The following is a 14,393-nucleotide window of genomic DNA, read 5'->3' as shown; positions in this document are numbered from 1 at the left end:
AACGCACACCAGGAGGTGTTTGCCGCGTTACAGACTCGGAAGTCCACAGGATCGATCGAGCGGCTGCTCTCGGTTCAGTCTTCTTGCTTGTGATTGGGGTATCGGTGACGCATCACCAGGAGGTGACTCCGCGTCCCGGTGCAGTCTGAGGAAGAGGTTGAGCGGCTGCTCCCTTCAGGTAGAGACCCCGGCTGGGTGTTTCCCTGACTCCTCGATTCTCCCCAACACTCTTCGTGCCCCTCACAGCCTACCGATTGGCATTGTCGGCCATTTCATTTCTGCCCTCTGTTGGCATACGCCGGGACCGGCGTATATGCAGAGGACGGTTAGGACCATCCGTGCTGTGGGCTGGTAACGTACTTAGCCTGGAGGATTCCAGTGACTATAACTTGTTTATTCTTTGTATTATATTTGCCTTCATTAAAACAACTAACCCTTCACTAGTGGTTGCGTCCTCATTGTCGTGTCTGTTAAACGATCCTGAGACGTTCAGGGCGTTACAAAATATCCGACCTTAATAACACTAACTGTCTCCCGGTCGATAACAGACATGGCAACACTTGATGATGTGCTGGCTGCTTTAGCGGCCATGCAAGTTGAAGTGGCTGCCTCTAGGCAAGAAACAGCCGATGTAAAAGCCAGACTGGATGCTATCCAATTGGACCCGCTCACGCCCAGCACCTCCCTCACGAATCAGACCCCTGCGGTAGTAGTGGAAATGCCGGTAGCCATCCCCTTGGCGACACCAGAGAGGTACAGTGGGGATCCTAACACAGTGCAGGTATTCCTCACACAAGTGGCGCTACATTTATCGTGCAAACCAAAGGCGTTCCCCACGAGTCAGGCTCGTGTGGCTTTCCTTATATCCTATTTGGCTGGAAACGCGGCACAATGGGCCGTACCTCTGGTGAGCAGGGACGACCCCCTCTTATGTGATTGGGGTGCTTTTCGCGAGGAATTCCTGAAGGTATTCGACAGAAGGGCTGACTCGTACACGGCGGACCGTGAAATGCTTGAGTTGAGACAGGGATCCAACGACCTGGTGCAGTATCTCAACGCGTTCCGAAGGCTGGTTGCGGAAACCAAGTGGCCTGTTGCTAAACAGACGGCGCTCTTCCATCAAGGGCTGTGCGATGAGCTCAAGGACGCCGTGGCTCATATTGACCCTCAACCCAAGACATGTGAGGGCCTTATCAACCTGGTATTACGGCTGGAACATAGGCTAAGTGAAAGAAAGGGGGATCATGGGAGAAAAGGAAAATCCCTTCCATCCTATGTGACGGTGGGAAGTCCTGAAACTTCCACCGCATCCAAGGGAGAACCCATGGACATCGGCGCAATACGAGCGAGCCTCACAGCCACGGAGAAAGAGTCACGCCGTAAACAAGGATTGTGCCTATATTGTGGCAAAAAAGGCCACTACGTACGTGAATGCCCTGCCAAACCGAAGACGTCACGTTATCGGGCCAACCGGTCGGTAACAGCCGTGGTGGACATACCGGCGGAAAACTAGAGGACTCCAAGACCAGAGAAGGGACATCTCGGAGTCACTCATCCATCCCTTCACTTTCCAACTCGGTCACTAAGGGACAACGACACCTGTTTATCACGGTGCACGTGGGAGTGCATGACCAGTGGATACCCGTTGTGGCCATGGTGGATTCAGGGGCCACTGGCATGTTTATGGACCACAACGAGGCATGCAGGCTAGGGCTAGTGCTTCTTCCCAAAGCTGTACCCGAAGACGTCTATGCTGTAGACGGAAGGCGATTGGTGACGGGGCCCATCGGGCAGCACACGGGGGTCCTTCCGATGAGATATGGGTGGAACCATTTGGAACAAATCGATTTTAACATCATCCGAGCGCCCCAATATGGCGTCATATTGGGATTGCCGTGGCTACAGAAACACAACCCCTTTGTGGATTGGCCAACACATCGCATCGAAATGACGTCACCGTATTGCATCCTGCATTGTGGAATAAGAACGGAATCCCTTGACGCAGATGAGAGCGGGAGTCAGACGGTGGCTACAGCGGCAGAAAAAGATGTGGCTCTCCCCCAGGCTTATCACAGTTTTGAGGATGTATTTGATGAGGTGAAGGCGGAAGTGCTACCACCACATAGACAGTTTGACTGCCAGATCGACCTGGTGCCAGGGGCCAGCGTTCCCAGCGGCAGGCTGTATGCCCTGACGGAGCCTGAAAACGTGCATCTCCGGGGGTACCTGGATAAACTCCTCAAGCTAGGATTCATCCGCCCGTCCAAGTCTCCGGCCGCCTCGCCACTCTTCTTCATCCCGAAGGCTAATGGGGAGCTGAGAGCCTGTGTGGACTTTAGGGCATTGAATGCGATAACCATAAAAAAATCGGTACCCCTTGCCTCTCATCAGTGTACTTCTGGAACAGGTCAAGAAAGCTCGTATCTACACCAAGTTGGATTTGAAAGGGGCATACCATCTGGTGCGCATGAGGGACGGAGACGAGTGGAAGACCGCCTTTAAGACCAGGTTCGGCCTTTTTGAGTACCTCGTCATGCCGTTCGGTCTGTGCAACGCCCCGGCAGCCTTTCAGTACTTTTTGAATGAGGTATTCAGAGAGGAGTTGGATATCTACGTGGTCGTATATATCGACGACATCCTCATCTATTCGTCCAGTGTGGAGGAGCACGTACACCACGTCAAAGCTGTGCTCCAAAAGCTGAGGGAAAACATGCTGTTTTGTAAACTCAGCAAGTGTGACTTCCACGTCACATCCGTGGAATTCCTCGGAGTGATGCTGAGTCCAGAGGGACAGGAGATGGCAGAACGAAAGATCAAGGCGGTGAAAGAATGGCCGGTGCCCCAAAGCGTGAAGGACGTCCAAAGTTTCATTGGCTTCGCCAACTTTTACAGGCGGTTCATAGATGGATTTTCAGGAGTGGTGGCCCCAATCACACAGCTACTGAGGAAGTCCAAGGAGTTTGTCTGGTCCCCTGAAGCGAACAAAGCCTTTGAGGCCCTGAAAAGCGCCTTTGGTAAGGCGCCGGTGTTGGCTCACCCCGATCCGGATCTCCCCTACGTGGTGGAAGCGGACGCGTCGGATGTGGCGCTGGGGGCTATCTTGTCCCAACGCAACCACGACACAGGGGTGCTTCATCCCGTTGCGTACATGTCCCGCAAACTCAACGACGCCGAACGCAACTACCATATTGCGGAGAAGGAGCTTCTCGCAATCAAGGACGCCTTCACCGAATGGAGGCATTGGTTGATGGGGGCAAGACATGTGGTATCGGTGTACACGGACCATCGGAACCTACAGTTCATGACTGCCACTAGACACCTTTCTCCCAGGCAGCTGCGGTGGATGATCTTCTTTGCGGGGTTCAACTTCCGCATCACATATCGGCCGGGGACGGAAAACCGAAAGGCGGACGCCCTGTCCCGTCAATCTGCAGTTAAGGAACCATTGCCTGCGACCGAGCGTTCCATCATTTCCCCGAGGATGGTATTGGGGGTTATCCAACCGGATACTTTCCTGAGGGGAATAAAGAGAGGGATCAGGTCATTCGCATGGCGGAGGTGGCTCCTCAGTCACAGAGAATGGCAGCTGAAGGACGGGATACCCCTGAAGGGCAGGTGCCTATTGATACCCACGCCTAGGCTAAGGAAACAAGCATTCATCTGGTGCCATGACTCTCCATGCGCAGGTCATTTGGGCTTTGAAAAAACGGTGGCTAGCATGGGACGGCATTTCTGGTGGCCAACCATGAGAGTGGATGTCAGGAGGTGGGGACAGGAGTGTCCTACGTGTGCTACCATGAAGGCCGACCATGGCCGAACCCAAGGGCTCTTACATCCACTTCCAACCCCGGATAGACCATGGGATAGCATATCACTGGACTTCGTGGTGGGCCTACCGGTAGACCAGGGGATGACGGCAATACTGGTGGTGGTGGATTACTTGACGAAAATGTGGCACTTCATCCCCTGCAAGAGAGTCCCTACGGCCGGGGAATTGGCGTCACTACTCCTAAAGAATGTGGTACGACTGCATGGATTACCTGGGGTGATCGTGTCGGACCGGGGGTCGCAGTTTACTGCGCAATTCTGGAAGACTTGGTGCACTGCGCTGCATGTTAAGACCGCCCTGTCCACCAGCTACCACCCTCAAACGGACGGCCAAACCGAGCGCCTGAACCAAACGCTCAAACAGTATCTGCGATGTTTTGTGGACCAGGGCAGGGAAGAATGGGTCGACTTGCTATGGGTTGCAGAGATAGCCTATAACAACGCCACTCACAGCTCCACACAGTCATCTCCGTTCTATAGCAACTATGGCCAACATCCCAGGTTCTTGCCATTTCTACATCCGTTCAGAGAGGACAGGATTCCCGCCACAGCGGACAGGGTGGCACACATAAAAGTCACATTGATGCGCTCAAGGGCTGTCCTAATAGAGGCCAAGAGAAGATACAAGGCTGCGGCAGATAGGAAGAGAAGGCCCGGGCCACTGTACCGTACTGGAGACTACGTCTGGATATCCACAAGAAACATGAGGTTTCGAAAGAACAGTGTGTTCCATCCCAAGTACATGGGCCCCTATCGAATTACCAAGTGTATGGGTCCCGTGAACGTGAAGGTGTGCTTGCCCCAGTCATTGCGGATACACCCTGTCTTTCATGTATCATTGCTCAAACCAGCACCCTCCAAGCCGTCTGGGACACCTCGGCCGGTATGCGTGGAGTCGGAGGTGGAGTATGAAGTGTCGGGCATACGGGCGTCCAAATGGCGCAGGGGGAAGCTGTGGTACCTGGTTGCGTGGAAAGGCTATGGCCCGGAGGAGCATTCATGGGAACCGGCTGAAGGGGTTCATGCTCCGCGCTTGGTCTCCTTGTTCCATCGGCGTTTTCCTGCCAGCGCTGGACCCGTGGGGAGCCGCTAAGAGGGAGGATGTACTGTCAAGAATTCCTGTCATACAAGGGAAACACGCCCTTATGTAAACAGGAGAGCTGTTACATAACTCAAGGAAAACACGCCCTTATGTAAACAGGAGAGCTGTTACATAACTCAAGGGAAACACGCCCTTATGTAAACAGGAGAGCTGTTACATAACTCAAGGGAAACACGCCCTTATGTAAACAGGAGAGCTGTTACATAACTCAAGGAAACACGCCCTTATGTAAACAGGAGAGCTGTTACATAACTCAAGGAAAACACGCCCTATAAAGGGAGGAACCGGGAGGTACAACGCTGTCGGATATTGTGTTCACACCGACGTACCTGCTTCGTGAAGAGCAGTGTTCCGGAGTGGTGCTCCAGTAAGGCAAGAACGGAGGTAGGTCGAGTCGTTACTCCCTGGGCCGTGTCTTGCCCCATCGTCACCTGTGAAGGACCCGGAAGCTCTACCGGTCAACCATTGAGCTTCGCTTTTTGACTCGGCTGAGTCCAAGCGCAGTGGCGCTTTTGCTGGTTGGAGTCGTAACTCCCAGCCCGACCAGAGACACAGGGACTGCCAGCTGTAACGCACACCAGGAGGTGTTTGCCGCGTTACAGACTCGGAAGTCCACAGGATCGATCGAGCGGCTGCTCTCGGTTCAGTCTTCTTGCTTGTGATTGGGGTATCGGTGACGCATCACCAGGAGGTGACTCCGCGTCCCGGTGCAGTCTGAGGAAGAGGTTGAGCGGCTGCTCCCTTCAGGTAGAGACCCCGGCTGGGTGTTTCCCTGACTCCTCGATTCTCCCCAACACTCTTCGTGCCCCTCACAGCCTACCGATTGGCATTGTCGGCCATTTCATTTCTGCCCTCTGTTGGCATACGCCGGGACCGGCGTATATGCAGAGGACGGTTAGGACCATCCGTGCTGTGGGCTGGTAACGTACTTAGCCTGGAGGATTCCAGTGACTATAACTTGTTTATTCTTTGTATTATATTTGCCTTCATTAAAACAACTAACCCTTCACTAGTGGTTGCGTCCTCATTGTCGTGTCTGTTAAACGATCCTGAGACGTTCAGGGCGTTACAAAAGGCCCTCAAGGGGGAGCATATTCAAGCTGCTGGGCCCGCATGGGACCTTCCGTTACAGTACCTTCCTGCAGGTGCACGCTGGCTGCCGCTGCAGAGGTGCAAAAATCTCCTGGCCGCAGGTGCTGGCTCGCACTCGGGTAGTACCGTAATTACTAAAACCGTGCCTCCCAGCCGGAAGGGGAGAAGTGGAAGGCTTTGCACTGATGTCCATCGGGACTCCACAGTGTTTCATCACAGAGAACATACGTGGTGCACTGCTATCCCTCGCAGAGTTTCCTCCGCACCGAGAAGGCCTGATACTGTGAGGCACAAGGCACGCTCTGCTCTAACTGGTGATCAGCTAGGTGGTTACAGTGACTCCTAGTTGTCGTACACAGCCATCCCGGCATCATCTGGTTGCGGTCCAGCTCCATATGGCAAGGAATTCCCCTGGCGACTGCAGCACCCCTTGCTTACTTCAGAGGGTATGGCACTGGGGAAACTGATAAGAAGAACTCAACACGCAAATCTTGGGGAGCACTCCTTACGTGCTGGGGGGCCACACGCTGTGTTGCAAGGTTAGAAGGAGTTGAGGCACATGCTTCTCACTCTGGGCCCATGAACAGGAGAACAGTGATCCCCACTAGCTGGGATTCAAGCGGTAAGCAAAGAGCTGAGGACAGCGCTCCCTACATGCTTCAGTCAGACCGCCTCTCAAATCCTTGTCCCACAGAAAACAGGGAGGGGGGACCAGACCACCCATCCCTGGGGAACACTGGGTGTAGAAGAGCAAAGAGCAGGCCAGCACATCAGGGTTCCTGTGGTGAGATGACAGTCCTTCTTGCAGCCAAACAGTCCACAGGTCAGAACAACAAGCAAGTCAGTTCAATGGCGGTTCTTACTGGGGGCATAACAGTGCCTTCTGGCAATGTGCAGTCTGTAGAGCCAGCAGTGTCTGGTAACAAGTCCACGCAATGCCTAACATCATGGAGTCGGAGCCCATGTACTTATACTCAAAATGTCTATGATGTGGATGATGTAGAAGTAACTTTAAAAGAAATTTTAGAAGTGCCCAACACCCTCTTTCAACCCCAGCCCTGGCTCCAGACATCAGTAGGGGGTAAATGAGCCCTTTGTGTGAGTGCAGGACACAGCCTATACAAATGTAAGTGTGCCCAGCCTCCCTCTCTCCCAGTCCAGGAAAACCATTCAGTATGCAGATGAATGCAGATGCAACCCTGTTACACCCAACCCTTCCTGTGTCATGGCTGTCTGGACAGTATGCACAAAGTGTAGCTATCACTCTACCCTAGACGTGGATTGGAGTCAGGCTGCAAAGCACAAGAGTCATATGCAGAGTGAAGTGTCCACTTTCTAAAAGTCAGAACACAAAACAATGAACCCGGCTCCGTACTACCGTACACTCCTACTACTCATGGAGTAACGAACAGTCAACTCTTTTATCTGTCTGAATGGAATTTGTATTAGACCATTCCTGTTTCTTATTAATTTAAAAATTGATCAAAACAATTTTTTGGACTGAAAAAGAAACACAGACTTATCAAATTCACACATGAACTTACACGTATATACAATTCACATTAACATACACTTAAAGACAAAAATGGACTTAGACACTGTGAAAAAATTATTGGCAACAGCTTGCAACATGACAAAAGCAGCAAATGAATTCATACATTAATCTGATGCAAAACACATTTTTAGGAAAATTTACATCATAAACAAAATTTAGTAATAAACATGAAAATATCCAATGTTATGATCCACATGTGTTATTCCAACTCCAGCGTCAAAAGAGTGTCTGAATAGTATATCAATCCTTTATCCAATAATATCCTTCAACTCTTGCCGCATTCAGAATTAACTAAGTGCCAACGGGTTTCAAGACCCAGGTGAATAGTACTGGGACTATGATCAGGGCTTCATATAAATAGACCGGATATTCTACAAAAAACAAAATAAATAAATGATGCAAAAACAGCGTCAACCCAAACTAACTCTCTCTCTTGTACATGTAACTAACTTAGTGAGTATCTGTTTTCTAAAGATGGAGCGGCTGCTCCAGCTCGTTTGCTCCAAGAGTTTTTGGCTTTTCTGCCACTGGACTCGTTTATGTTACTGCCTACGAGGCTCCCTTAACACTTTGCCAGTATGAATTTCTGAAATGAAGGAACCAAAGTATTGAATATATCTGCTTCTACTCTCGGCTTACACCCCCAGAGGGAAGCACCAAAAAGATATGTACCTTTACTGCATAGTATGGGCAGGACTGAGTTCCTTGAAGACTCTTTATTCTACAAATGAAAAAACGATATTGTCCTCATTTAACAAAGTATCCAAAAAGGCAAAATGCATGAAGCACTTTAAAACACTATTAACAAGCGGACTTACTTTACCGCATCTTCACCAATTCAAAACTCTGAATGTAATGGACTTTCCTTTGCTCAAATACGGGCGTGCTTTCCCTCACGGGTATTATCGATAAGAAGTACAAACGTAAGTGCATGTAAGCATACAGCCGTATGTTTTTTAGTATTGTAATTTTCAACCAAACACAGGGGCAAAACAGTGACTTACTTTTCACTCAAAAACAAGAAGGAATATTCAACTTGTGCACCATGCTGGTTGTAACTCAACTCGGCATCTCAAACCAGAGCACTTCCTGTTTGGAGAGCTATGATTCATGGGAAAAGGAAATTTGCCTGATCAAAATGCTCTAAAGTCCCTCTTTTTGCAAATGCTCATGAATTGCATTATGGGATTTGTAGTATACACACTACACTCTGGATAATTCAGTCATACCATTCAATCCAGTGGAAGCACTGTCAAATTTTAAAATAAGATAAGCTTCCTTTCTCAATAATGCGGCATCAATATCAAAATAGCGTTTGGTTGTTTCAAAGCTAGACAAAGCCGTCCATTTAAAATCCTTCTCAGTATCGGAATTGTCAATAAAGTGTTGCACCATAGGGGCAGTCAACACTTTCTTTTTAATCCTAGAACGGTACTGCGTGATCCTTTGATTTATTTGTTGATTTGTTTTGCCAATATATTAAGGCACACGGGCAGACAATTGCATACACTATGTTTTTTGATTTGCAATTAGTGAATTCTGAATGGCGCCATGTGGTACCATTATGGGAAAATTCAACACCTTCAATGGTTGAATCGCAAGCTGCACACGTTCCGCATTTATGATGGCCCTCAACCGACTTCAATTGCCATTGCGATCTTAAAGACTGTTTATTTTGAATGGGAAAGATGTCTGCTCTTACTAGTTGTTGACCAATACTCTTGTTTTTTTTCATTGCGAACAGGGGTTTTGGAAAATCGCATTCTAATTTTTCAAGCAAGTGCCAATTTTTCATTATAACTTGCCTGAATCTGTTTGTATCCGGACCAAAAGTGGTCGCACAAATCATACGTTCCAATGGTGGTTTCCCCTTCTTTTGTAAAAGATCTTCCCGAGGTGTGTACAACGCTCTCTTTATTGAATGCTTCAAGATCTTTTTTGGGTACCCACGAAGGATCATCTGTTCTTTAAATAACGCCGCATGATGTTCAAAATCTGATTTTGATGAACTATTGCGACATATTCTTAATAGTTGTCCATATGTAAGATTTTCTTTCAAGCTCCTAGGATGTGCACCTGTATGGTGAAGGATGGTATTTTTATCAGTTGCCTTTCTATGCAAAGTCGTTGTTAACTTTTTATATTTGGATGCTACTTCAACATCCAAAAACGTCAGCTTTGTCCTGCTCTTGGTCAATGTAAATTTGATATCCTGATGGCGAGTGTTTAGCCAGCCATAGAAACTTTCCAACTCTTCCTTAGACCCATTCCACAAGCACCAGATGTAATCTATATAGCGCAACCATTGCGCTATATGCTCTTTAAATGGATTGTTGTTAAAAATAAATCTATCCTCATATTTGGCCATAAAGAGGATCGTCATTTCTGGCGCAAACGGACAGCCCATAGCTGATCCTTTGATCTGAATAAAAAAGGAATCATCAAATCTGAAATAATTTTTCTTTAAGGCAACCTCTGCAAGTTGAAGAATAAACTGTGAGGGTACCCTATGAGGACGAGGTCTTTCTTCCAAGTAGGCCTCAATCACTTGAAGTGCCTCATCTTGGGGTATCTGCATGTATAATGAGGTGACGTCAAACGACACCATCCATTGGGTCAACTCATCAAATTCATAGCCTTCAATTTTATTGATAAGATCAGCCGTGTCACGCACGGTTGCGCTATATAGATGACATCTGGTGCTTGTGGAATGGGTCTAAGGAAGAGTTGGAAAGTTTCTATGGCTGGCTAAACACCCGCCATCAGGATATCAAATTTACATTGACCATGAGCAGGACAAAGCTGACGTTTTTGGATGTTGAAGTAGCGTCCAATGATAAAAAGTTAACAACTACTTTGCATAGAAAGGCAACTGATAAAAATACCATCCTTCACCATACAGGTGCTCATCCTAGGAGCTTGAAAGAAAATCTTACATATGGACAACTATTAAGAATATGTCGCAATAGTTCATCAAAATCAGATTTTGAACATCATGTGGCGTTATTTAAAGAACAGATGATCCTTCGTGGGTACCCAAAAAAGATCTTGAAGTATTCAATAAAGAGAGCGTGGTACACACCTCAGGAAGATCTTTTACAAAAGAAAGAGAAACCACCATAGGAACGTACAATTTGTGCGTCCACTTTTGGTCCGGATACAAACAGATTCAGGCAAGTTATAATGAAAAATTGGCACTTGCTTGAAAAATGAGAATGCGGTTTTCCAAAACCCCTGTTCGCAATGAGAAAAAACAAGAGTATTGGTCAACAACTAGTACGAGCAGACATCTTTCCCATTCAAAATAAACAGTCTTTAAGATCGCAATGGCAATTGAAACTGGTTGAGGGCCATTATAAATGTGGAACGTGTGCAGCTTGCGATTCAACCATTGACGGTGTTGAATTTTCCCATAATGGTACCACATGGCACCATTCAGAATTCACTAATTGCAAATCAAAAAACATGGTGTATGCAATTGTCTGCCTGTGTGCCTTAATATATTGGCAAAACAAATCAACAAACAAATCAAAGGATCACGCAGCACCGTTCTAGGATTAAAAAGAAAGTGTTGACTGCCCCTATGGTGCAACACTTTATTGACAATTCCCATACTGAGAAGGATTTTAAATGGACGGCTTTGTCTAGCTTTGAAACAACCAAACGCTATTTTGATATTGATGCCGCATTATTGAGAAAGGAAGCTTATCTTATTTTAAAATTTGACAGTGCTTCCACTGGATTGAATGGTATGACAATTATCTAGAGTGTAGTGTGTATACTACAAATCCCATAATGCAATTCATGAGCATATGCAAAAAGAGGGACTTTAGAGCATTTTGATTGGGCAAATTTCCTTTTCCCATGAATCATAGCTCTCCAAACAGGAAGTGCTCTGGTTTGAGATGCCGAGTTGAGTTACAACCAGCATGGTGCACAAGTTGAATATTCCTTCTTGTTTTAGAGTGAAAAGTAAGTCACTGTTTTGCCCCTGTGTTTGGTTGAAAATTACAATACTAAAAAACATACGACCGTATGCTTACATGCACTTACGTTTGTACTTCTTATCGATAATACCCGTGAGGGAAAGCACGCCCGTATTTGAGCAAAGGAAAGTCCATTACATTCAGAGTTTTGAATTGGTGAAGATGCGGTAAAGTAAGTCCGCTTGTTAATAGTGTTTTAAAGTGCTTCATGCATTTTGCCCGTTTGGATACATTGTTAAATGAGGACAATATCGTTTCTTCATTTGTAGAATAAAGAGTCTTCAAGGAACTAAGTCCTGCCCATACTCTGCAGTAAAGGTACATATCTTTTTGGTGCTTCCCTCTGGGGGTGTAAGTCGAGAGTAGCAGTAGATATATTCAATACTTTGGTTCCTTCATTTCAGAAATTCATACTGGCAAAGTGTTAAGGGAGCCTCGTAGGCAGTAACATAAACGAGTCCAGTGGCAGAAAAGCCAAAAACTCTTGAAGCAAATGAGCTGGAGCAGCCGTTCCATCTCTAGGAAACAGGTACTCACTAAGTTAGTTACATGTACAAGAGAGAGAGTTAGTTTGGGTTGACGCTGTTTTTGCATCATTTATTTATTTTGTTTTTTGTGGAATATCCGGTCCATTTATATGAAGCCCTGATGATAGTCCCAGTACTATTCACCTGGGTCTTGAAACGCGTTGGCATTTTGGGAGGCATTTAGTTAATTCTGAATGCGGCAAGAGTTGAAGGAAATTATTGGATAAAGGATTGATATAGTATTCAGACACTCTTTTGAAGTTGGAGATGGAATAACACGTGGTTCATAACATTGGATATTTTCATGTTTATTACTAAATTTTGTATATGATGTAAATTTTCCTAAAAATGTGTTTTGCATCAGATTAATGTATGAATTAATTTGCTGCTTTTGTCATGTTGCAAGCTGTTGCCAATAATGTTTTCACAGTGTCTAAGTCCATTTTTGTCTTTAAGTGTATGTTAATGTGAATTGTATATACGTGTAAGTTCATGTGTGAATTTGATAAGTCTGTGTTTCTTTTTAAGTCCAAAAAATTGATCAATTTTTTAATTAATAAGAAACAGGAATGGTCTAATAAAAATTCCATTCGGACAGATAAAAGAGTTGACTGTTCGTTACTCCATGAGCAGTAGGAGTGTATGGTAGTACAGAGCTGGGTTCATTGTTTTGTGTTCTGAATTTTTAATAGCCCTACTTGGCCCCGGTCCGTTGGGCTTAACCCCTATAGGTTTTTGCACTTTCTAGAAGTGGCATTTCTAACCCAGTAATGAAAAATCCACCTACACCAACATTCAGGATTTATCACCACTACTCCAACCCTACCAAACATGGCAACGCTACTCCTTTCAGATCAGAACTTACCACTGAAAAACATATCAGGGAATTCCCAGTGCTAATCTATGAGAGGAGCAGCACTCAGTAGTGAAAAATGAAATTGAGTTTTGTCACTACTAGAACATGCCACGCAACAAAGGCACATGTCCTACTTTTAATCAACACAGCATCCTGTCCATGGGGCTACCTAGGGCCTACCGTAGGGGTGACCTATATGTAGAAAATGTGAAGTTTCAGCTTGGCAAGTAACTTTAAATGCCGAATCACTGTGGCAGTACACTGCGCATGCAGGCCCTACAGTGGCAGGCCTGAGACAGGTTTAAAAGGCTACTTCTGGGGGTAGCGTAAGCAGCGCTGTAGGCCCGCTAATAGCATTTAATTTACAGGACCTGGGTATATGGAATACCACTGTACAAGGGACTTACAGGTAAATTAAATATGCCAAACAGGTGCAAGTCAATCATACTATGTTCAAAGGAGAGAGCAAAAGCACATACACTTTAGCACTGAGTTGCAGTGGTAAGGTGCCCATAGTTCTAAAGCCAACAAAAACAGGTCAGAAAAAATACAGGAGGAAGGCACACAGTTTAGGGATAACCCTGCAAAAAGGGCCAGTTACAACAGTTTCCTAAAGATTTTTTTCTTTTTATTCACTGTGCATGTGTACATGGTGATAAATACCAACTTACTGTGTCTCTGTTTGTCCTTCCAATCTTTGGTTTTGAGTGTCGTGTCCCTCGTGATTCCCCGAGTTTTTCTTTCAGCTAGTGCAAGTTTATTGGCATCATAGCCCCCAAGTAAAAAACGACCCTTCGTATCATTAATATTTGTCCTGAAGTTGATCTCTTCTCTGCAGTCCCGCCTAATGCGGACCCTCTCCCGATATGGAATGTTATTAATCACAGACTGAGCATGGGCACCTGAAGCAAGCAGAATGCTATTGCATGCGGTTTCCTTGCGGAATGTGGTATTCTGAATAACACCATCCTTGATATAGAATTTAAGTTCCACGAAATCAATCCTGTCCGTATGACGGCATATGGCCAATCTAATATTATTAGGATTGTCACTCAGATAATGATGGTATTCCTTCAACAATTCAACAGATCCAGTCAATAGGCAAATGACATCATCAATGTAAGTCCCCCAAAAAATGATGTGTTCATTCCAGGCGCCTCTGCCCCAGGCATGCTCCCTCTCATTCCATCCCATAAAGAGGCCAGCAGAAGAGGGAGCAAACCTGGAGCCCATCGACGTGCTCTGGGGTTGATGATACCAGAGCCCATAAGCACTTATCTGTAGATGTTGTTATGTTCTGTTAAGTTAAACGGACTTCCTAAGCGCACGTACACCAAGCGATTTTATGGCGCTGAGGGCGGACAGGACGCAGTGATGACGGGCAATCACCTTACTGATATGCTTGGGAGAATATCCAGGTTTTAAGCTTTTTTCTGAACTGAGCATA

This window comes from Triturus cristatus, chromosome 2_1 (genome assembly GCF_964204655.1).
Source record: "Triturus cristatus chromosome 2_1, aTriCri1.1, whole genome shotgun sequence".
Taxonomy (NCBI): Eukaryota; Metazoa; Chordata; class Amphibia; order Caudata; family Salamandridae; genus Triturus; species Triturus cristatus.
This window is presented reverse-complemented; position numbering follows the sequence as displayed.